The sequence below is a fragment of the Tachypleus tridentatus genome, chromosome 1 (genome assembly GCF_004210375.1).
Source record: "Tachypleus tridentatus isolate NWPU-2018 chromosome 1, ASM421037v1, whole genome shotgun sequence".
NCBI lineage: Eukaryota > Metazoa > Arthropoda > Merostomata > Xiphosura > Limulidae > Tachypleus > Tachypleus tridentatus.
This window is the reverse complement of record NC_134825.1, coordinates 123,138,202-123,160,444: the sequence shown is the minus strand read 5'-3', so window position 1 is coordinate 123,160,444 and position 22,243 is coordinate 123,138,202. Positions and strand designations below refer to the sequence as shown.

At 32.1% G+C, this 22,243-nt stretch overlaps 1 long non-coding RNA gene across 1 annotated transcript; it reads right to left on the bottom strand.

The window, feature by feature from the left end:
* Positions 1 to 4,347: 4,347 nt before the first annotated feature.
* On the bottom strand, positions 4,348 to 5,802 carry LOC143254130 (uncharacterized). The gene is made up of 2 exons (XR_013029990.1): positions 5,352 to 5,802; positions 4,348 to 4,901 (listed from the first exon to the last, which is right to left on the bottom strand). It is a non-coding gene; the product is annotated as an uncharacterized LOC143254130 (long non-coding RNA).
* Between the last annotated feature and the right edge of the window lie 16,441 nt (positions 5,803 to 22,243).

Sequence of the window (22,243 nt, the reverse complement as noted above, 5' to 3'; positions counted from 1 at the left end):
CCTCAGCTATGACTTTCGCAATGTCCATCTTAATATTGATATGAGACGTATTGCGATGTAGCTGGTCAACAGCATTCGCCAGCAGTTAACTACTGTTAATATTGTTTGATATTTACTAGCAAACTATTTATACATATATTTCTCTCTTCAGAGTTAGCGTTTGTATAGATACAATATTATTCGCAAAAGGTTTTATAAATGTTTTTTTTTAATTTCTGTAAGTCTGACAGCTCCAATAGTAGGAGTTGAAACCTTTCTCAATAAGCAATGAACACTAAAGAATTATTATTATTAACTAATATTCCCAGGTTTTATTTTAACGTTTCAATTTGTAATAGCATTTTTTTCTTAGCGAAATATACGTAAATGTTACTGAACTTCCAAATTTGTTTAGCCTGTGAAAACATTCTTTTAGTTCTATTTATTCCTACTTCTACGTCAATGGTTCCCAAGGGAACTTCATATTCCCTTTTTGTTTTGTTTGTAATTTTATCACTTTTTTTTCATGCGAAGCTGTGATGATATTTTTCCCACAGCTTCTTTCTGTAATTTATGAATATCGAAACATATTCTGATTAGGTTTTTGAATTAATAGTGGGATTAGAATGTCGTCATAAGTATGTGGAACTCAAACTTGGAAAGGTAATTAATCTCTAAATCAAAAATCAGTCAGGATTATTTTAATCATTACTTGGATCATCTGTATTAGGCAATCATAAATTTCTCAGTGCGAGGCTACTTCTGCAATTTTCACAGATTTCCAAAGATTTCTCTATTTTGTGAGTGACCGTGAAATTAAGAATTATGGATTCTTAAATGAAGATTTCTTGGTTTTATTTTACTTTGTGTTGAAACCGAGACCCGGAACGTGGAAGCTAAGGTATTGAGTACATTTTTCTCTGACCCTCTAGCCAATGTTTCTCGAGTTTGCTCCGTTTACCTTCAGTCGATTTTAAGTTCAAATTTTGTTGAAGTACAACTGTTGTTAACTTTAGTTGGGCTTATGCCATTCCAGTAAATCTAGTTTAACATTAGCTGCCTAAATTCGATTTATTTTAGTTCTGTTTTTTCATTTGCCCAGCTTTACATCTCCAACAAATAAATTGCTATTTTTATTTGTGATTATTACGTGATTGTCTTTCATTTTCATTTTAAGTTAAAAAAACTCGAATTGCAATGGGAATCTAGTTTATACGTTTCATATTTTGTAACTCAAATACCATAACACTATGTAATAAAATTTTTACTTTTTCTCGTTCCTAGGAAGAAGGTGATATTTCCCAATTGCTTATTAATATATATATATATACAGTGTCTCACCACTCACCACTTCAGTTTAGTTCTAGCTGGCAAAGTGAACACATAGACCTATCTGATTTTATCAGAGATTGCATCAAGAAGCTGCAAGCATTCTCCAGACGCATTCTGCTATGTATGTGGCCAATTTATCAAGACAAGTGTGAAAAAGTACTCTGTGACAACATCTGCTAAGATGTGTGAAGCCTACAAGGCATATTTCGGCATGCCTGTCAGGTATCAAGACAAACCCTTGCCACCTCATTTTACCTGTGAGCACTGCAAAGAAAACTCTAGAAGGTAAGACGGACAATTTTTGCTCGCTTGAATAGTAAGAGCTTATATTATACAAACATTAAATCTTTTAAACTTTAAATATCTTTCGGTGCACCTCAACAAGGAATACAACAGCGTCAAGACCTTACTAGAAGTTTTGAAGTATTATGAGTATGGCTGGGAGGTTATCGGTTACTTCAAAATGGTGGCGTTCCTGATGGGTCCCCGAGGAGGCTTTACCAAGTTTCCCTGTTATCTTTGCCCTTGAGGCAGGAGAAACACCGCAGCGCACTACAGCAAGAAGCACTGGCAATAACGGATCGAGTTCTCTGTGGGGAGACACAATGTCAAGTATGAGGCACTAGTGAACCTCCAGAAGGTGTTGTTTCCACCATTACACAGGATTTCTTTGGCAACCATAAGGCCGAAAATTATGTGGAACTGGTTGAGGCTCTGGTGGGGAACCACGGTAAAATGGGCTGCAAGATGTCCATGAAAATCCATATACTTGACCCTCATCTTACTAAATTCAAGGAGAACATAGGAGCATAATCAGAGAAGCAACGAGAGCACTTCCACCAGATATACTGAACTTTGAACGCCGTTACCAAGGAGGGTATAACGAAAAAAATGATAGGAGACTATATTTGGTGGCTGATACGTGATTTACATTACAGTCGCAAATCCCAAAAAAAACTACTTACTTCTAAACATTTTTGTTCATTTTTGTATGACTTTAGTATAAATACATGTAAAACTTGATTCATATGTTGTTTTATTCAAACCTTATGTGAATGAAAATGTGCAAATTTGCCCCTTTTTTCATAGAAAATAGGTTAATTTTTAAATTTCATTATCCAGGTCACAAAAGCAAAGTTTGAAGGGAAGAATGGCCTTTTTCTGTACTTTTACAACATAAGCAATTAAGAAATAACACATACTATCCATAACAAAATTTGTGTTACATAGTATAATTGAAAACATTAGTTATGACTCATTAAAGATTCATGCGAGAAAAGTATTTGTCCTTATTTTTTTATTTCATTGTTAGTTATTTATCAGACAAGTTCATTATAGTTATTTAACTAGTTTATTATTTAAACTCACATTTCAACAAGTAATATAACAGAAGTAAAGCACCATATCCAAGAATTGTCTCCAGATCAGAAATTTTATAAGGTAGAAGAAATACCTTTTTATTCATTGAAAAAAAATATCTTACAGTTTTTCTGAACTAGACTGCTACCTACAGCAGTACTATTTCCTTTTAAGCCTATCGCTATCACCATAATAAGTAAGATCACGTCGAGAATTCAATACTAGTTAGGCCTCAGAGATTAGTGGAACTGATCAGCAGGGTTTCTGCAGCTTTAACATTCCAAGAGCTAGAGTTGTGTCATGTCAGAAGATTTAATGTATGATATTAGATACGCTGCCTAAACCAATTATTTGATTCCCATCGATCCGCCCTGCTATATTTCACATTGTTTCTATATCATTTCAGGTGAACTTACCTAAACCCTAGATGTGGAATATTGCGTTGTACCTAAGACGTAAACAATAGAAAAGAAAATGTACAAGGCTCAGTGGGTTTCAAATTAGTTTGTGTTGAGAGGCTAAGTGGTATTTGATTGTTTATTGAGAGTGCAACCATATGCAGTTTCAATGAAAAATTAAATATTTTATGAAACGATTGTTATTAAATCGGAACTGGTCATGTTAACCCTTTTTCAATTGCACACAATCGTCATGAATTTTGTAAGTAAAAGACAGTTTTATTTATAACAGAATAAGTCCTAAGTAGAAAGCGACGCCTACTTGAAGAATTTAGCAATTTCAAAAGTAACCTACAATTTGCATGCGATAAATAAACAAAAAGTATTTATGTTTCAATCGATATGCAAAATTCGATGTTAACTACTGTTTTTAATAATGTGATATTTCAAATAATAATAAGAGAGCGAAAAAATATATAAAAATTGGGTAATGCTACGTTTTATTTTTCTTCAGCAAAATAAACGCGATGTATTACGTATAAGCGTTGTAGTTATACAACTATAACTACAGAAGACCATGTGTCTTTGAAAAAAAATCTGCATTTCTTGACTACTGAATTAATTAAACTGTTTAACTTCTAGAATTGTATTTGCATTTTCTATGTGGGCTAACCGATTACCTTACAGGTATGGATAGTAACTTCAATGCTTGATATTCAACAAATACTTTTTGCTTTGTTTTTAAGTTAAAAGTGAGTTTGGAACTAAGTTAAAAGACAAACAAAAACTGAATATATTATTAAAATGCAAATTAAGCTTACAACACAAATAAAAGATGAATAGCGCTTCTCTCAGACTGTCAAGAGCTTTTACTAGGAGTGATTCTGTATTCTGAATATTTCTACGAAAGTTATCCACTATATATTTGCACTAGTAGGACCAACTGTCCAAGAGTGCATGGAATACCTTTAAACGTATACTAATTAACGACCTAACGTCTAACTGCAACGCCCTACAATTCCTTGTCCGTTTACACTCTCGTCCCTAAGACATATGCCCGGCAACGTCCAGTTGCAAACTCTCTCTTTGTTAACCTGAAGATGACCTAGGAAGGTCGAAACGTTGTACTCTGCTTTATTAGTAAAATTGTTAATACCCATAACAGCTGCTCTAAGATACATTTTTATTACAAGTGGGTTTCTTGTCATCAAGAATGAAACAAGAAATTATAGACCCAAGATTAAATTAATTCTCCAAAGAAATCATCATAACAAACCTCCTGAATACTAGTATACTTTTATCTAGAAAAACACCACTCTAAGAACGGTGTATACATGCACTGTTATACACTTACAGTAATTTAAATTGAATCTACCACTTTATCGTTATGTATACGATACTAAAGTGATCGAAAGATTTTCACGGTATATATATATATATATATATATATGTATATGTGTATGTGTTTCTGTATAAATGTCTTCAATGTCATTTAGACTTGGCATGGCCAGGTGGTTAGGGCGCTTTACTCGAAATCTGAAGGTCGAGAGTTCGAATCTCCGTTCTGCTAAACATTCTTCCTCTTTCAGTTGTGGTGACGTATTAATGTTACGGTCAATCTCACTATTTTTTGGTACATATTTGGCGGTGGGAAGATGGATGATGACTTAGTGCCTTCCTTCTGGCTTTTCACTGGTAAATTGTGTGTTTCTTTTAGCAAAGCCACTTCGGGCTATCTGCTGGGCCCACCGATGGGAATCGAACCCCTGATGTTAGGTTTGTAAAACCTATCTCTGTACTAGCGAAGGACGCTCGAATTTGAAACAAACATTTCTGTGGATAAAATAAAGTGATAAAGTATAAATAACATGAGTCTGCTTGAAATTTGTATATTTATTGTATACGTAATATACAGCTCTAACGCTTGTTATTTATTTACGTTGAATCATGTAATTATTTTTCTTACAAACTTCTTCTTCAGCGTAAACACTTTTATAACTTCTTTATTGGTATCATTCATGGAACCAGAAAACGTTTCGAGTAAGTAATTTACTCATATAATACATGTCTCATCCAATATACATAAATCCATAGCAGTACTCTTCTATTATTGCTGAGATAATACGACTTCTTTTGTTTTTTTCTAATAAAAATATTTAATAAAGTCCAAAGAAATTTAATAATATTAGATAAAATATTTTAACTCATTATTTTTATTTCAGTACATGTAGCACTAAACACAGTCGAATATGTACGTATAATATTTTGTCATTAAAGACTTACCGCTGTTGGAGTTCCTATAACGGATGCAACGTCATAGATACTAAATACAGAGGTGTTGTGAAAGCTTGGCGGAAGTTGCTCTTTTCTGCTTTGTGACTATATAGAATAAGACAGACGTCAAAGACTTTAATAAATGAGCTGCGACTGATTATAACTAATTAAGCCAGAGTGTGCTGGAGTTCTAAACTAGCACTGGTGGCACAAATATCATCTGCCATTTTATTAATGGCTGCTTTGTTTGTCCTTACAAGGATCTCTTGAGACAAAGGAACATTTTCCAGCAGACATATCGCTGTACCACTGGAAGGGGTAGTGGTTCACTAATATATAGTCTTCCTTTGATTTTGAAATCTTTGTTCAATTTAGATATGATACACTATTGGTTCCAATTTTGTTTGTTGTTTGTTTGTTTTTTTTTGTAATACAAAATATGTAATAAAGTCCAATACGTTGTAACGAAGCCAATAAATCAGTTACATTTTTTGTTATTTCAAAAATTAAACAGTAGATTTTTTGGTTGTTTGCACTGAAAGGAATAATTCACCTAGTTTGTTTTTCTTAAACTACAAATACAATGTAATTTCGTGGGCAAAACAGTAGGCTGAGTAGAAAATTTCATTTTTTTAAAAATAAATACCTGTAGGCAAAATTATTGTTCTCCTCTTTAAACAGCAACTAGACATTAGTATGAACTATTTTAAGACGATTGAAATGCTTATCTTTTAAAAATTCTTTCAAATTACGGGGAATTGTTTGAGAAAATGTTCTCATGAAACTAAGACTCTGAGAGGCGCAAATAGTTGGTATCAAGATCACTTATACGTTTGATAATTTTAACGTACTGAACTCAATGAAATGGTTCATTTTAATTAACTTACTATATTCTTCTTACATAAATTATATATATATGTAGATAATGAAAATGTCTAAATTATTTGCGTAAATATACAAATTGCTAAATAGTGAGTAATTTTTAGCTTCTGAAAACAGCCTAACAATATGGACTTTTATATTAAAATTGTCTTATGAACTAATTAATAAATATCCAGTCTAAAATTTTGTATATTTATATACATTATAGAAGTATTACCTAGAATATGTACAGATAATTCATAATTCACAAGCCCCATCAGACGTTTCTTAATGGTTATGATATATGCCTTAGTACACATGAGACATTACACAGTAAATAACAAAAGTTTTCGATAAAAGCCGTATATTCTACTGAAATTTACTGCTTTTCAATTAGGCCCGGCATGGCCGAGAGCGTTAAGGCGTGCGACTCGTAATCTGAGGGTCGCCGGGTTCGCATCCCCTTCGCGCCAAACATGCTCGCCCTTTCAGCCGTGGGGGCGTTATAATGTGACGGTCAATCCCACTTTTTGTTGGTAAAAGAGTAGCCCAAAATTGCGAAAAATGGGATTTGCTCCGCTCTGCTTTCGCGAAGGAAGATAGTCAGTCAACTGTCAATAGAAAATTGATTGAAAAGCTGCTACTGTCACTTATTTAAAGTTTGGTTTTAAGTTAATACTAGTACATCGTATACATTGCTGTATCTAATGAGGAAATGTATATGATATATCTCATAAATTGCATAAAAATTGTGAATGAGTACGAACGGAATGAATTATATCACAAAATCGATGTTCACATTTTTTTCGGTGATAGGTTGTTTTAAATACATCCTGCTATTTCAGCGCCATCCTTATATGATAATATAAATCTTTAACCGATTATATGTATTGCCTTGCAAAACGTGAACATTATTCACATGTTATGCTACAATATACCAACTTGATATCTGTTCCTCTGTTACGTATTATATTTTCTGCCGAACGAATATCCGATTTATTGTGTTACATGTGTTACAATTTACGATTTAAATAGCTGGAAATTTTAAGTTTAACTTACAAGTTAATTGAATGTTAATATGTATCAAATTTATGATATTTGCTAACAAGATTGATACACATGATTTTCTTTCTAAACACAAATACATTTTAATATACAAACAACAATACAGTTTATAATAATTGGAATTATAAATAATGAATTATATACAAAAAGTTTTACAAACGTACAAGCCATACTGAGTCATCTATCTGGTCTGGAAGGGAATATTTTATCAACGGTTCACGAGGAGCGAATTATATGTTAATATTGTTACATTTCACTTCGTACCATTTAAAGTTGACTTTTTTTCTGAGTAAGATATATAATGCCTTCATAGAAATACTAACGTCAGAAGTTAATCCACTGAAGCTAAACTGCTTATAATGTTTGAAATTTATATACGTTCCTCGTCAGATATCTGTAGTTTTCCGACTAATAAGCGTTTATCACAATTATAGCGTCCGAGGCTTACAGTATACTGACTCTTGCAGACCAACAATATTAAACTGTATCGCCACTTGTTGCGATGACTACTTTTTATACTCAACAGCCAAGATTGCAGAAATTCAGCTGGCAATAATACAGGCAATAACTTGTATTTTGCAAACATACATCGAACATTGTTCATTCTTACGCTTAAGAATCTTCTACAATTTAGAGAACAAGTGAGACTTTCGCAATACACATTTAATAATATGCTTTACATGCATTTACAAATATATATTTCAAGCTTAAACATACATAGATACTAAAATAAATATACATTAATAAATCCATTACATCTCATATAGACGTATGCTTAAATTGAAAACTTAGGCTTAGAAAACTCGATTCGTTGCAAGTGTGTGAGCTAATGAAAAGTTCATTTTTATCCAACCAAGTACAATTATACGCTCCTTATTAACTCATATTTCTTTAGGCATAGACGATACATTTTGTACAGTCTGATAAATAGTGACTTATTTCAATATCTACAAACGCAGTTTAGTTTTAAGGTAACGTAAGGCCAGTTTTTTATTCTTAATTTTACTACAATTTTGTAATGAAGCTAGATGTCGGAGGAGAGGGTAAAAATTGTGTCATCAGCACTAGCATGCATGCAGTCCTAACTCCCTGACCGTCTTCCTATTAAATAACCGAATGAGTTACAATATTTAAGTTTTTCGTTTTAATTATCAAAATCCGTACCGCCATTTTGCATGGGACGCGCGAAATGCATAACTGTTTCAACAGCTCTGTGCATTGTAAAGTACCATAATTGATGTGTTTTTTTTTAAATTTCTGAAATAGTTTTGTATAACTACGCCCTCAAGGTTGCGGAGCTTGTTTGTATACATAAAAACAGCACAAGTTTCTTGAAGTATATGTGTTGCCGTAATGTTCGGTGATTTTATCGCACTACTTTCGACTTTTTTTTACTTCGAGCGAAATGCTACACGGAAATTAATAAAAAAGGAAACCGGATAATTTTTTTATTCAGAAAAATGAAATCCTGCGTCAGAAATTAAAAAAAGAGACGGAAATACACTTCTTTTTTCGGAAATCAGAACTTGAATTCGGCGGCTGGTAAAATGGGAAGTAAAGTAGTCCAGGCCTAATAACACAGTTTTAGTAATCTACGAGATTTGATCTTGACATTCAATTACTAAAGTTATTGCCTCCCCTGTCTCGCTCGCAATGGCACAGCGGTGTATCTGCGGACTTATAATGCTTAAAACCGCGTTTCGTTATCCGTGGTGGCTAGAGTACAGATAGCCATTTGTGTAGGTTTGTGCTCACTCACAAACAATAACAAACCAATGGCATTTGTTCGATGTTTTGATCACTCCTGTTAACTGTAGATGACATAAAATTTTAATGGACCTTTTATTTAAAATATAATATTATAATTTACCGTGTTGATATATTTGTATTAAATTAGTGATTTTGTTAAATGTATATGTCAGTATATAATATTTTGTATTTTATGAAGTGGTTACAGCATTTGGCTTTGTTTCAGAAAGGTTTTATGCAAACAGTGGTTATTAATTTTAAAATGACAAGCTAGACGGGATGCTAATATATATAAATATATAGTCAAAGCGCCTATCGTTAACCTTTTATTTAATTTAGTCACCGATTTTGACCAAATGCTATTCAATGTCAAACACTGATATACTATGTACACGAATATACATGTATGTTAATACTGTTACAAGGACAGGCGTATATTATATTTGATAGAGTTCAGGTTATATTGGTAAACGTTCAGTATTGCTTCAGTTTCATAGCTGACGATTAGAACATAAGATGAAGGCGAGGAAACATGGCAGCGTTTCTGGTCCATGGTTCGGTAAAAAAGTTCTAACATGAGATTTGTTTTCTGTTTGTATTATAAACTGAAAATTAACACTTACATTTTTACTTAGTTATTTTCAAAAAAACTATTAGAAATTTGGAGATTAAACAGACAGTTTTGCCTAACAGAATTATAAGGTATTTGTCGCTTTGGATAAGGGATATGAAAGTAATCAAGAAGAAGAAAGGATACTTCTCAGGTAAATACAATTAAACTAGCAAAGTAAAAAACTCTGTAATGAAAATAGTTAAGTAACAATGCACTTAATGACAACAGAACAATGATATTAAAGGTAAATAAAATGAATGAAATTAATAATTCTTAAGAAGTTTTAATGAGAGTTCGTTATATAATTTTCTATAACCGTAAAGTTCAAAGCTACTACAATCTCAAGGACTTACGAGAAGAGGACAATTAAAATATAGAATCATAGAAATACAGTCATAGTGAAATGGGGCAATAAACACAAGCATATTGCTTCAATCTGCTCGTTAAAATGACAATTAAAAATTAATAGTTTGTACATTATTATTCTGATGTATTATAACTAAATTTTGTGCACTTGGATAAAGTACCCATCCTTCTTTTAACATATGTGTATACTTACTTATATTGTACCGATACTTCTCTGTCATAGGCTTTTCTTTACCATTATGTTTTGCTCTGGGTTTTACAAAAACAAAGAACATTATGATTACAGCGCATTAAAAACGAATAAACGTCACCTATGAAGCTACAAATAAAAAAACTACAACTGAGCACTAATATAACTATAGTTCTTTCAGTTACTTTTCTTTGTAAACAGCTGTTTATTTATGGGCATTATGAAGTTTTGACTTGTTAGCTTTTGCCATATTTGAGTTATTGTTGTTGTTGTTTTTTATCTCCCCACAATTACAACGGTAAGTATACGAATTTACAACGCTGAAATCAGTGGTTCGATTCCCCTCGGTGGGCTCAGCAGATAGCCCGATGTGGCTTTGCTATAAAATACACACGAAAAAAATATGTCCATTTGTCATGGTCTTTCCTTAAGAGGAAAGAGGAGGCCGAAGGATACTATTTCATAACCATAACTTTCAATTTGCAGATGAGGATTTTACTCTAGATTATTATGAGAGTACTTTTGGAACCCAGTGTTGTCCTAAATGTTCTATTCGCTTCACTGGATAACATCAAATGATTCGTTCTTCGGAATGTCGCTATACGAATACATTCCTTCGGAAAAGATTTCACAGACATTCTAGCCATAAGACTATTATGATATCTTTGACCCAGATATATAGGATCTGAACATATACAGCTCGTTGCATCAGGTTCACATCTTCAGCAACACATTAATCGTCATTATAAAAGCTCTTCAGTTCTGTCGTAATGCGATTGTAGCTACTTCATGTTAAATTTTAGCTACAGGAGAATAAATGTTTGTTTATCTAGTTTTATATTCATAAGGCATTATCATCGCTTATTAGCTTAGAATGCAGAAGTGAACCCAGATGATAAGGCTAACCAATGAACGAAGATAATTATGTCCGCAAAATCTGAATGCAAATTAAAGCAGTTTGTTATTACTTTAGCAAGCACATTTTCAACGTATTGTAACATTTTAAAAAAACACAAAACATAACAGCTTATATAATGATACTTAATACTGTAAAAATAAATAGAACACAATGTTACCCCGATTTCTTCTGATATGAAGTTAATCGAAACACATTTGAACTTGGTTTATGTATGTATATCAGTAGGAAAGTCCTTTGAAAACCAACACCATACTGTGAAGTGGCTAACGGTTAAAGAGTATTTGATTGTTCATTTACAAAATAGGATTACGGACTTTCTAAGAGGGGATGAATCTTTTAATAATGTTTTATCAGTTTAATGTATAATAACTATGACTATCTTCCCACGTGCAACTGGAGATTAATAATAATAAAAAGAACACTTGGCATAAAAGCGATTACACTTGCATTCACTTACTGTTATATTTAAATTAATTCTAAAAATATTTTACCTTTATAAGGCATACAGATTCTTCTTTTTAAGGAATTATGAACTTATTTAAGATCTCGTACCTTCATTTGCCTCATACTGACTGAAAACATAATATCCTTTCTTTTTATTTACAGATATAATTATATTTTTATGTCATTGCTTTAAATCAGTTGTTTAGAAGTGCAGGCAGCACCAGTGCCTTAGTACTATTATATAGAATACAAAGGAATCTTACCAATTGTTTCAAAACATCGGTTAAATGTTGTATAATGAACTTTAGGTTTGTTGATAAGTACTCTCACGGTTTTGCAGATATTTAATTCAACAGAGGCCATCAGTTCTTTCTCATTAATGCCTATCTGAGGGCAGCACCGGGGCTCATTTTGAAGGCTTGTGTCATCAGAGCGAAACCTCATAAACCAACTACATGATTGATATTACAAGATGTATACATATAAAAACGGTTGGTATGGATTGAAAAAATTCTATGTAGAGAAGCAAACAACGTTTCGACCTTCTTCGGTCATCGTCAGGTTCACAAATAAAAAAGAGGTAACTGACCGATAGCTGACCACATATATTGAAAGGGGTTGTGTAATTGAGTGTCTACATTCATACACTCAATTACACAACCCCCTTCAAACATGTGGTCAGCTATCGGTCAGTTACCTCTTTCTTTCTTTGTGAATCTGACGATGACCAAAGAGTGTCTACATTCCGACACTCAATTACACAATTATTATATTATTTTTAATATAGGTATAAAGGTGTTCCTTTGTATTGGTTTATATATTTAAACATCTAATCACGCACTCTACATTCCGACACCCAGTTACACAACCCCTTTCAAACATGTGGTCAGCTATCGGTCAGTTACCTCTTTCTTTTTTTGTGAACCTGAAGATGACCGAAGAAGGTCGAAAAGTTGTTCACTCCTCTACATAGAATCTTCTCAATCCATACCAGTCGTTTTTACATGTATAATTTTCTCTATCAGTGGGTTTTCTCGTCATCACGGGTTACAAGATGCTGTTACGACATTGTGACCACGGTTGAACACATACGAGAAAATTACATGAATATCAATTTTTATCCATGGTAACAAAAGTCAGAATAAATATGATTTAATTTCTAAAATAAGAAAAATAAAGTGAGCTTGAAATGAGCCAGACTATATACTATGTCACTCTTACAAATTCACAATAAGGCTTCTCTTTCAGCCACTAAAAACTGAGTTTCAAATTGTAACATGAAATAAATCCAACATTTCATATGAAACAGCCTAATAGATCTTTATTTATGTAGCGTTTCAATGAAATTTTGCAGATTTTGTTAAAGGTGTCAGTGTGACTCACCAAGAAAATCTACAACTATTTGAATCCTATTAATTAAGAAGTGTTGAACTGTATACTCTTCCACATTTATCCATTTCATTGTGATATCATTGGGTTTCCCAATTCCACTGTGTTAAAATACCCTGATGGTCTTAGAATATAGGTTTGCTACTTGAGTAGCAGTTTATGTTTAAAAAACACACATTTTCTTCTTTCCACAATAAAGTTTTGGTAAAAAAATAAATAAATTAGACGTTATACAAATATTGTCATTATAAAAATTTGCTAAGGCGACAAGACAAATGTAAATTGTATCTAAGATTTTATATCATAAGCCTACAGTAAAAGAATAGGAAGCTCGTGAAAATAGTGATAATTAAAATAAAAAGATTAAGAGATACTTGTGAGTGATTATATATTATCAGCTGATTTTCTGTGAGATGACGGTTAGCTGTCGCAAATTCAATCGTGTTATTAACTTAACTGAAGCAAATTAAAAATTGTTCAATAGTTTGGTTTGTTCGTGTAGAGTTTATAACAAGTACGAGTTTACGTCATTAAAAGTGCATTAATTTGGATATTTTTTTCACAATTTTGCAGTTACTATTTACTTATGAAATGAAAATTGTTTGTCAAAGGTTAACAACAATTAAACATATTTCAGAAGAAATTATAAACAACATTTGATAAATATGTTCCGCATTCTGAACTGTGTTGTTATTTTATTGATGCAAATCTAAACAATGGGCTATCCTGCACTTAGTCCACTCGGGTTTTAGCATTTGAAGTCCGTTGAGTTAACGTTAACTCATCCGGATACTTGAGCAAGTAGTATTGTATATACATTCAGAAAATGATAACTAAAAGATAAAGTTTTGGTTGAAGATACTCTTGAATGGCTAGTTTAGATTTGAATCAGGGATCAAATTTCTATTGAACTAAATGTTATAGAGTTAAAACAGCTAAAAGGGTATAAAATACGAACATTATCACATTAATCATGTATATATATATGAATATAAAAATTCAATTTAACTTTTGAACTAACAAAAACTACACAAGTTGCTTTTATTTAAATTCATAACTTTATTCTTGAGAATCTTTCAACTTGAAACGTTGCATTAAAAACAAATAAACACCTGGAATATACAAATATGTTTTGTGTCTTTCAAGTAAAATGTTCTTTACAGAGCAGTTGTTTAGACTTGGATTAAAACAACTTGTCTTTTAAACTGTATTTTGATAAAACAGTATACTAACCTCAATTTTTCAAAGAACCGTATTTCCTCCTGTCCTCTATATTTGTGTTATATAAAATTTGTAATTTAATGTAATTCTGTTTGTAACAGCTGATGATTAAACATTCACTAATTTTCAATAGCACTGAACTTAATGACATCTAACTTGGCCCGTATCAAATAATGAGTTACAGATGGTTTGGTCAGTGGGAATAGTATCATATTGACAATGATGAACACTCATACTCTACTCTGGTTGTGGTCACGTTCCCTAAAGCCATTTGTTTGTTGCAAATACTTCTTTATGTTTTCCTCTACCAGAACAAGCAGAGTGGAAAAAATAGCCAAAGGCAGATAGATGTCCGTTCGAATATGTGAGCCTTCTGTCCTTCTCAGATATATATTGATTAAACCCATTATATAGAGATTCGTGTCTTATTCTTTCGTAATTCGTCCGTCAATAACAGCTAACCCTCAGCAAACAGTCTGTCACAAAATTATATTTGCTTTCTTAATCAAACCCTTGAATAATGTTTTTTCTTTATTTTATAATGAAGTATTTTGTGTTACTACAAAGTTACCAAAATTATCCAGAACTAATTTTCAACTTCTCTAAGGGTTTTATTTGATTCATTTTGCAGCTTTGTAGTTAGAAAAACAATAATTATTTTATTGATTTTCTTCATTTTTCAGACAAAACATGAATTTTATACATTAATAAATATATATTTAAAATAATACAAGATTACCTAAACATTAAATGTCTTTATAAACTAACTGAATAACGTTCCTGTCCCTAGGTTTTTATCTCTATAGAGAGAGAGCTTGAAACTTTATCCACTCTGTGGTGAAGATTACAGATATAGCCATTTCCACCTTTTTACCAACGATTCAAAAAAGATATTGAAATGTATATTTTGGTCAGACTTCTAATTATGTTTAGTTTTTACATATAAATTTAACAATCACCATAAAGTGTAGTAATTTTATTTTCATAAACTCAGGTTCAGGTATTTTGAAATCCTCACGTGCGGTTCTCAGTTCCTAATAATTACAACTTTGTGTTTTAGTGTGTTTCCAGAATTTTCTGCTTTGAATCTTGTAAGCTTAACAACATTTCGGAAATTATCTGTTTGCCTTCATCACAGCAAATGTTGCTAAATATACATAAGGTGATATGGATTGGATTGTATGTTGGATGTGTTGTTTAGAGTAGTACTTGTTCATTAGTTTTCTTGTTTGTAAGCGTTTTTCATGGAATTTTGAGTATCTTTCGTTTTTCGAGATATTTCGGAATTTGTTGTTGGTGTCTGTTCATAATGGCTATTGAGTCTATTTTGTCACTTGAGACAAAGACGATTTAATAATCAGTTTTCTAATGTCATTCTTTGAATGAAACGTCGAAGAATAGAAGTTTTGAACAGTTATAGGCTAAGACACAAAGTTTGTTCTTTTTTTTTCTTTTTTTCAACAAGATCCTTAACAAGTTACAAAATCTTCCCCCGAAGAAATAAAAATCCTCGAAGTTGCAGGTTTTCTACCCATCAGTTATATGATAAATAAAGCAGAAGTACCTCTGAGACCCATAGTCAGTGCCATAATCTCCTCTTAAAATCACGATCCGAAGATTATTGACAAAACTCATTGCACCATTAAAAGCAAAAACCTGCAGGGCCGTACTCAATTTAATTACTTTTGTGAATGATATCTACCAATTAACTATTATTCATAACTCAGTTTTAGTCAGCTTGTGCCTTCAAGACAAGTACTCTAATGTTATAGATCATCCGGCATCACAAACACAGTAAATTCAATCTTAGAATTCTTAACCTTCTGCACTACTAAAGTCTACATCCAGTTTGAATAATAATTTTATGAACAAACCGAAGATTGATCATGTAGGAACTGTTGTTACAAATTATCAGCAAAAATACTTGCGAGACTGCGAAGCTAAGTTATTCTGAACACTTTTTTCTCCATACCTATATAAAAGGAGTACAGGTGATGTTCATTTTAATGTGGTAACACGACAGTTCAAAACCTCCTGTACAAGTTAAACAGAAGAATTATCAATTGCTTGTTCACCGATACTTGTGAAAAGGAGACACCTAATCATAGAAAACTCTGCGACTAAGGAAATATTTTCATGAAAACAACAACCCATCCAGCCATGGACAAAAACGATGCTAAAACTGGTGTTCAGGATAAAGGATAATCTCACTCAACCCGCTAATTTTACAAATTAATAAAAGTAATACTACTTCCAAACAGTTATAAAAATTATGTATAAAACCATATTCACTTAAGTATACATTTTTAAACTAAATAGATATCTAGGAAATAAACTAAAGGAAAAAAAGAATGCATTTATACTAATAAAACCAGAACACCACTGCCACAGGTACTTAATAGACTGGAAAAATTGTAAGCCTAAGGCAACGAGAAAAATATGAACTGAATATTATAGAAAATACACGAATGATTATAAATAAAGACAAAAAATGCAACAATCAATGGAGGTCAAAGGTTAGTCATCAATTACTTGTTGTATTTGTTGTTTCAGTTCAACAGCTATTGCAAAGAACAGTGCTCATCCATCAAGATCTCTGAAAGGACCGCATTAAACAACTTATTAGAATACACAAAGTATATAAACCAATCTGCCTCATGTCTATATAATCAAAAAGTAACATAAAAGGTAAATTGAAGATTGATAAAACGTTGTCAAGCTTACCCACCAGGTTCAAGGCAGAAAGTATATCAGAGCATATTCCACCTGTTCTTCACATGCCGCGAGGTTTTACCGAGTTAGATTCAGAATTTAATTAAATTACTTTTTCTCATGGAATACAAATAAATTAGTATGAACGCATAACTAATAACGTGTATTTGTGTGTATTTACGTATAGCAAAGCTACATCGAGCTATCTGCTGCGTCCATCGAGGGGAATCGAATCCCTGATTTTAACGATCTAAATCTGTAGACTTACCGCTATTTTAGCTGGAAATATAACTAATAATCTAAGTTGCAATATTATATACATTTTAAGTTCTTAATTTTATAAGCCATTATTTTAAAAAATCCTGTATTTTCCCTCGCATGAGAATTGTGAGATTTGCTCTCTAACCATCCTTCTCAGATTTATTTATCATCCCTACAAGAAGTACAAAGTTTAACCTAAATTACTAATTATAATTTGTAACAATTCTCGCAAAGCATAATTTTTATAACCTTCGATCTCATTTGGTTACAGAGCTATAAAATAAAAAATCAGAACCCTCTTACTCGAATTGACCAAGCCCGTAACAAGAGAATTCAACAACATCCTCCAATGTCCTTCAACTCACATCACTTCCTTAACTCTTTCAGGCTTGAGATATTCCTGATCATATTTTTAGAGGATCCTTTTTCGACATTTTTCTGACATTTTTTCGTTGTTCTTTGATACAAAATATCGTTTATAACTATTTTTAAATAAATATTTTTCTAAATAAGTGTCATAAGGTAGAATAATAAGAGAATGTTATCGCATTTATATAATGAAAGCGCCTCCCTCATTTAAATCAACTTAACCATATAGTACCAAAAGAAAATTTGAAGATACTTAAGAAATGCATATAGGTATAATTATGGAAGTACAATAATTTTTGTTTGACACAAAGTTTTGGAGCAACCAGCAAAAATAAACAATCACTTACCACTTAACACTAGTTGTGCGTGGCCTAAGATTTAGCATGTCGGACTGAGAGTCCAAAGGTCCATAATTTGTTTCTCATAGTCGTAAAATGGAGTCCACACTTTGAAGCTGTGAGTACGTTATGAGATTGACAGTGAAATCCCACTGTTCTATTAGAGTACCACAAATGTTGGTGATGTGTACTATCGACCAGTCCCCCGATGGTAAGTCTTCGGATTTACCATGCTATAATCAGGGATTCAATCCCCTCAGTGAACTCAGCAGCTAGCCCAGTGTAGCTTTGTTATAAGAAAACAAACACAAACTATTGACCAGCTGTATTTCTCTATTCCACGTGTTGAAAAGTAGAAACGGCCAGAACATCTTATAAAAGCAAACCACTTAACAGATTCATCAAAGAGCTTGATGAAGTGTTTCATTGATATTACTGAAGAAGTCATAAGTTATGAAAAATAACATTTTAAGAAGCAGTGCAATATTTAAAATATTTTCTGTTAATTTGTATTATTCCAGTTATTCAAAGTGTAAATAAAACACAAGAACTCTAAGTTGAAACTAAATAATAATAATAGCAATTAAAAGAAGTACTTTATTTATAATATATGTAATTTTCAACAACATGATGAAAAACTTTCCTTATTGTTTAATACTTATAACATTATAAATAAAATTCATTTAAGAAATAAACAAGAGTTGTTGGTTTAATCAAACAGCTATCTTGGTTTCGTTTTTATTTCTTGTTAAGCGTGAAGCTACAAAATAGGTTATCCATGCTTTTCCTGTCACAGGTAACGAAACCCAAAGTTTACTGTGATAAGTTCACAGACTTGCCACTGAGCACTGGAATGGGCCAAACAGCTAGCGATTAACATAAGTAACCTAAAGAGGCTTAATTATCTAAGTGTATATCGTTGAGAAATCGATAAAAATAAACAAAGTTGACACAACAGTATCACGCAGATGTTTCTTCTTTTCAAATCGATGGAAATGGAAAACGATATCGAAAAAGCCAATCTTGTACATGTTACATTTATATCATCAATATAAATCAACATCAATACATGTTACATTTATATGTAGTATTTAGTTCTTATTATATAGTCTGTAATACACCGTTGTACATTTTATTTTTGTTACAATATACTTATTTGTTCGTATGCAAGTGATAATAATAATGTATAACAATAGTTTCAAGTCGTTGCATGTGGCATGTAAATTCACAATTTGCATCTTTTATAAAACTTTCATATACCTAACCTTAAAAAAAAAAGTTAAATTTTGGCAGTTGAAGTTAAACATTTGGCTACTAATAAACCATTTTACAAGTAGGAAGGTCTTAGCTAGAACTAATTTTTTCTCCAAATAATGAACAAGTACTTGTAAATTTTGAAATAATGTTTCGGATGCTAGTTATTTGCAAACTTAACTATTTTTATTCATACTTTGTTCACATCACATGGTAACTTAATCAATCTTTAAAGACACAAAACTCAATTCAAAAGAAAAAAAATTTCTATTTTATTGAATGTCTTAAACAGTTAACAAAAAGATATGATCAAGCTTGCGTAACAAACGTACCAAAACAGAAATATAACAAAGATATAATTTTACACTTTTGCCTTCATTGTTTTACTTTCACGTCATTTCACATTGTATTGTTTATTAAAAGAAATAAACCTTAGTATACAGTGGCCTCAGAGTGGTTTTGAATGAAAAAAATCAATAAGAAAACCAACTGTTATGCTTATTAATTAAAATCATAACAATAAATAGTGATATCAAACATGATCTATAAAATAACTAATTATATTAAACCACAAAAAAATCTCTGTTTTCAGGTAATCTAGCAACTTAAACATAATTCTTGGCAACTTTTATATACAGATCATTTGTGCATGTAAATATGTAGCCTATATTCTTAACTCTTACTTTTAGAAAACAATTACATCAAGTGAGGGCCCGGCATGAACAGGTGGTTAAGGCACTCGACTCGTAATCTGAGAGTCGTGGGTTCAAATTCCCGTCACACCAAATATACTCGCCCCTTTCAGCCATTGGGGCATTATAATGTGACAGTCAATCCCACTATTCGTTGGTAAAATAGTAGTCCAAGATTTGGCGGTGGGTGGTAATGACTAACTGCCTTCCCTCTAATCTTAAACAGCTAAATTAGGGACGGCTAGTGCAGATAGCCCTAGTATAGCTTTGCGCAAAATTCAAAACACAAAGAAACAGCGAGTGAATGATGCCAAACAAATTTCAAGTCGATAGACTTTAAACTATTTCTTTCAATTTAGTCTGTATCCTTGAATTTTTTTTAATTGTGGTTACTGGAAATTCGATATGAATGATGAAAACTTTAATTTTATACAAAAATAGTTGTTAATCTGAAGTACAGACAGAAACAAAGCCGAGAATCAGAAGCCGTATACGTGGTTATGTATCTACAAAAGCTTCTTCCGTCTCATTAACTAAGATGTCCTCTGGCACCGCTAATATTATATGATAGACATAATGGGAAACCGCTGCGGGTGATACGCAGATTTCTGAGAATCCATTTTCACACACGAACAGTGATGTAGCTACCGCCAAGAAGTTCTATGAAGATTGCACAAACCATATGATAAACTTGAAAAGTTAAACGGTTTAAATAAAAACAATTAATTGATAATCTGAAATCATACGTCCCGTCACGTCTTGTTAACTAACCCTTTACACTATGATCTTAGACATGGAAGTCAAACTGTATTTTCCTCTCGAATGTTCGTACTACAAATCCTTTATTCTTACTTGCAGAAGTTACTGTAGAGTGAAAGCAAAAATGCAGTGGAAAACGTGTTTAAAACAACGTCTTCAGTCTCAAAATTACAATAAAACACAAATAACTTACTGTACATTATAAAGACTATTAAAGAAACCGATGAGACTAGAAAATAGTTTCATACACTCCGCATGTTTCGACGTATATCACTGCGTCATTGGATCTTACACAAGTGTTGAGGAAGTTTAAAATGTGGGCGACATGTTTAAAAATTAGCTAAGTTTCTCTATTTTATTATTTTAAAACATTTGTCATGAGATTTTCCACTTGGAAACCAAATCTATTAAAATTGAAAGATTTTTAACTTGGCATATCACGATTTTATTACCTATAGTCTTATTCTGAAATTATTTAAAATGATTAAGTGCTTTCGTTCATCCTACTTGACTGCTTTCTTTCTCTTACATACATTTTAGAAACTATGCGATAATATCATTTCAGTAATAATGACAAAGGTTAAAATGTTGCACACACATTTAACTGCCCTCATCACAAAACCCCCAAACTAATATCTGATTGGTTCACCTTTCGCTGCGTCACAGCTTATGCTGAAAGTAAAATATATAATCTATCTAATCTCATTCGATTGTATTCGTGTCAAAGAGTATTATTCGCAATTGGATTACGTATGTTAGCAGATGGTCTCTGCAACGTTTTGACAAATCCATTAATTAAATTCCTCTAAATTTTTCAGTCGCCTTGAAATGTGATAATTGTAGGTAAGTAAAAAACAAAACAGAAAACAATTCGTACAACCATTGTCATAGCAGTTAAAATACTTTCGGGCAATACAAATTAGCATCTTTCTGCATTATCATTTAAAAAAACACATTATATTTATTTGGACAAAAATACAGCATTATGTAGTAGTCATGATAAAAATTAGGTCAATGCTCACTCTAAACGTAAATCAAACTTCTAAAAGAACGTATATACCGAACGAAACATTTGGCGACGTACCGTCTTCAGGAACTTCTGCTGTCAGGAAACCACATGTACCATCAGTTTGTTTATGTGATTTACTATATACTTTTATTTCACTATCAGCGCGTGAAAAGTACCCATAAAACTACCCAACACATATCGAATGATTGATTGTTCACAGCTCGCACGTTAAGCACTACTGAAGCAGTACTTATCTATTCGTAATCGGTATGTAAATTTTAGTAATGCCCTTTGCATTGTTGGTTTTAATGCATGAAATCCTAGATGCCGTTGAAGTGAAAGACAAATTGTAAGACTACCTTTAAAATGCGTGTAACTGTCTCGTTTTCGACGAACTTGTTTGCTTGTCCCTTTGTTTCGGCTCTCCAGCTACCCAAGGGCTGTCTGCGCTAGCAGCTCTTAATGCCGAATTGATAAACGTATTAAATTATCAAAAAACATTTTGTTAAATTTCAAAAAGATTTTCTATTTGTTATTCTTTGACTTGGTTGAAATATCTTTTTTGTTCACTTCTAGTGTTTTCTAAATTAAAATATTTACTATCAATAAGACATTAGTCAATACATATAGAACGTTAATAAAGATTGCTAAACCTAACGAATTTATAATAGCATTTAAAAGTGATACCTG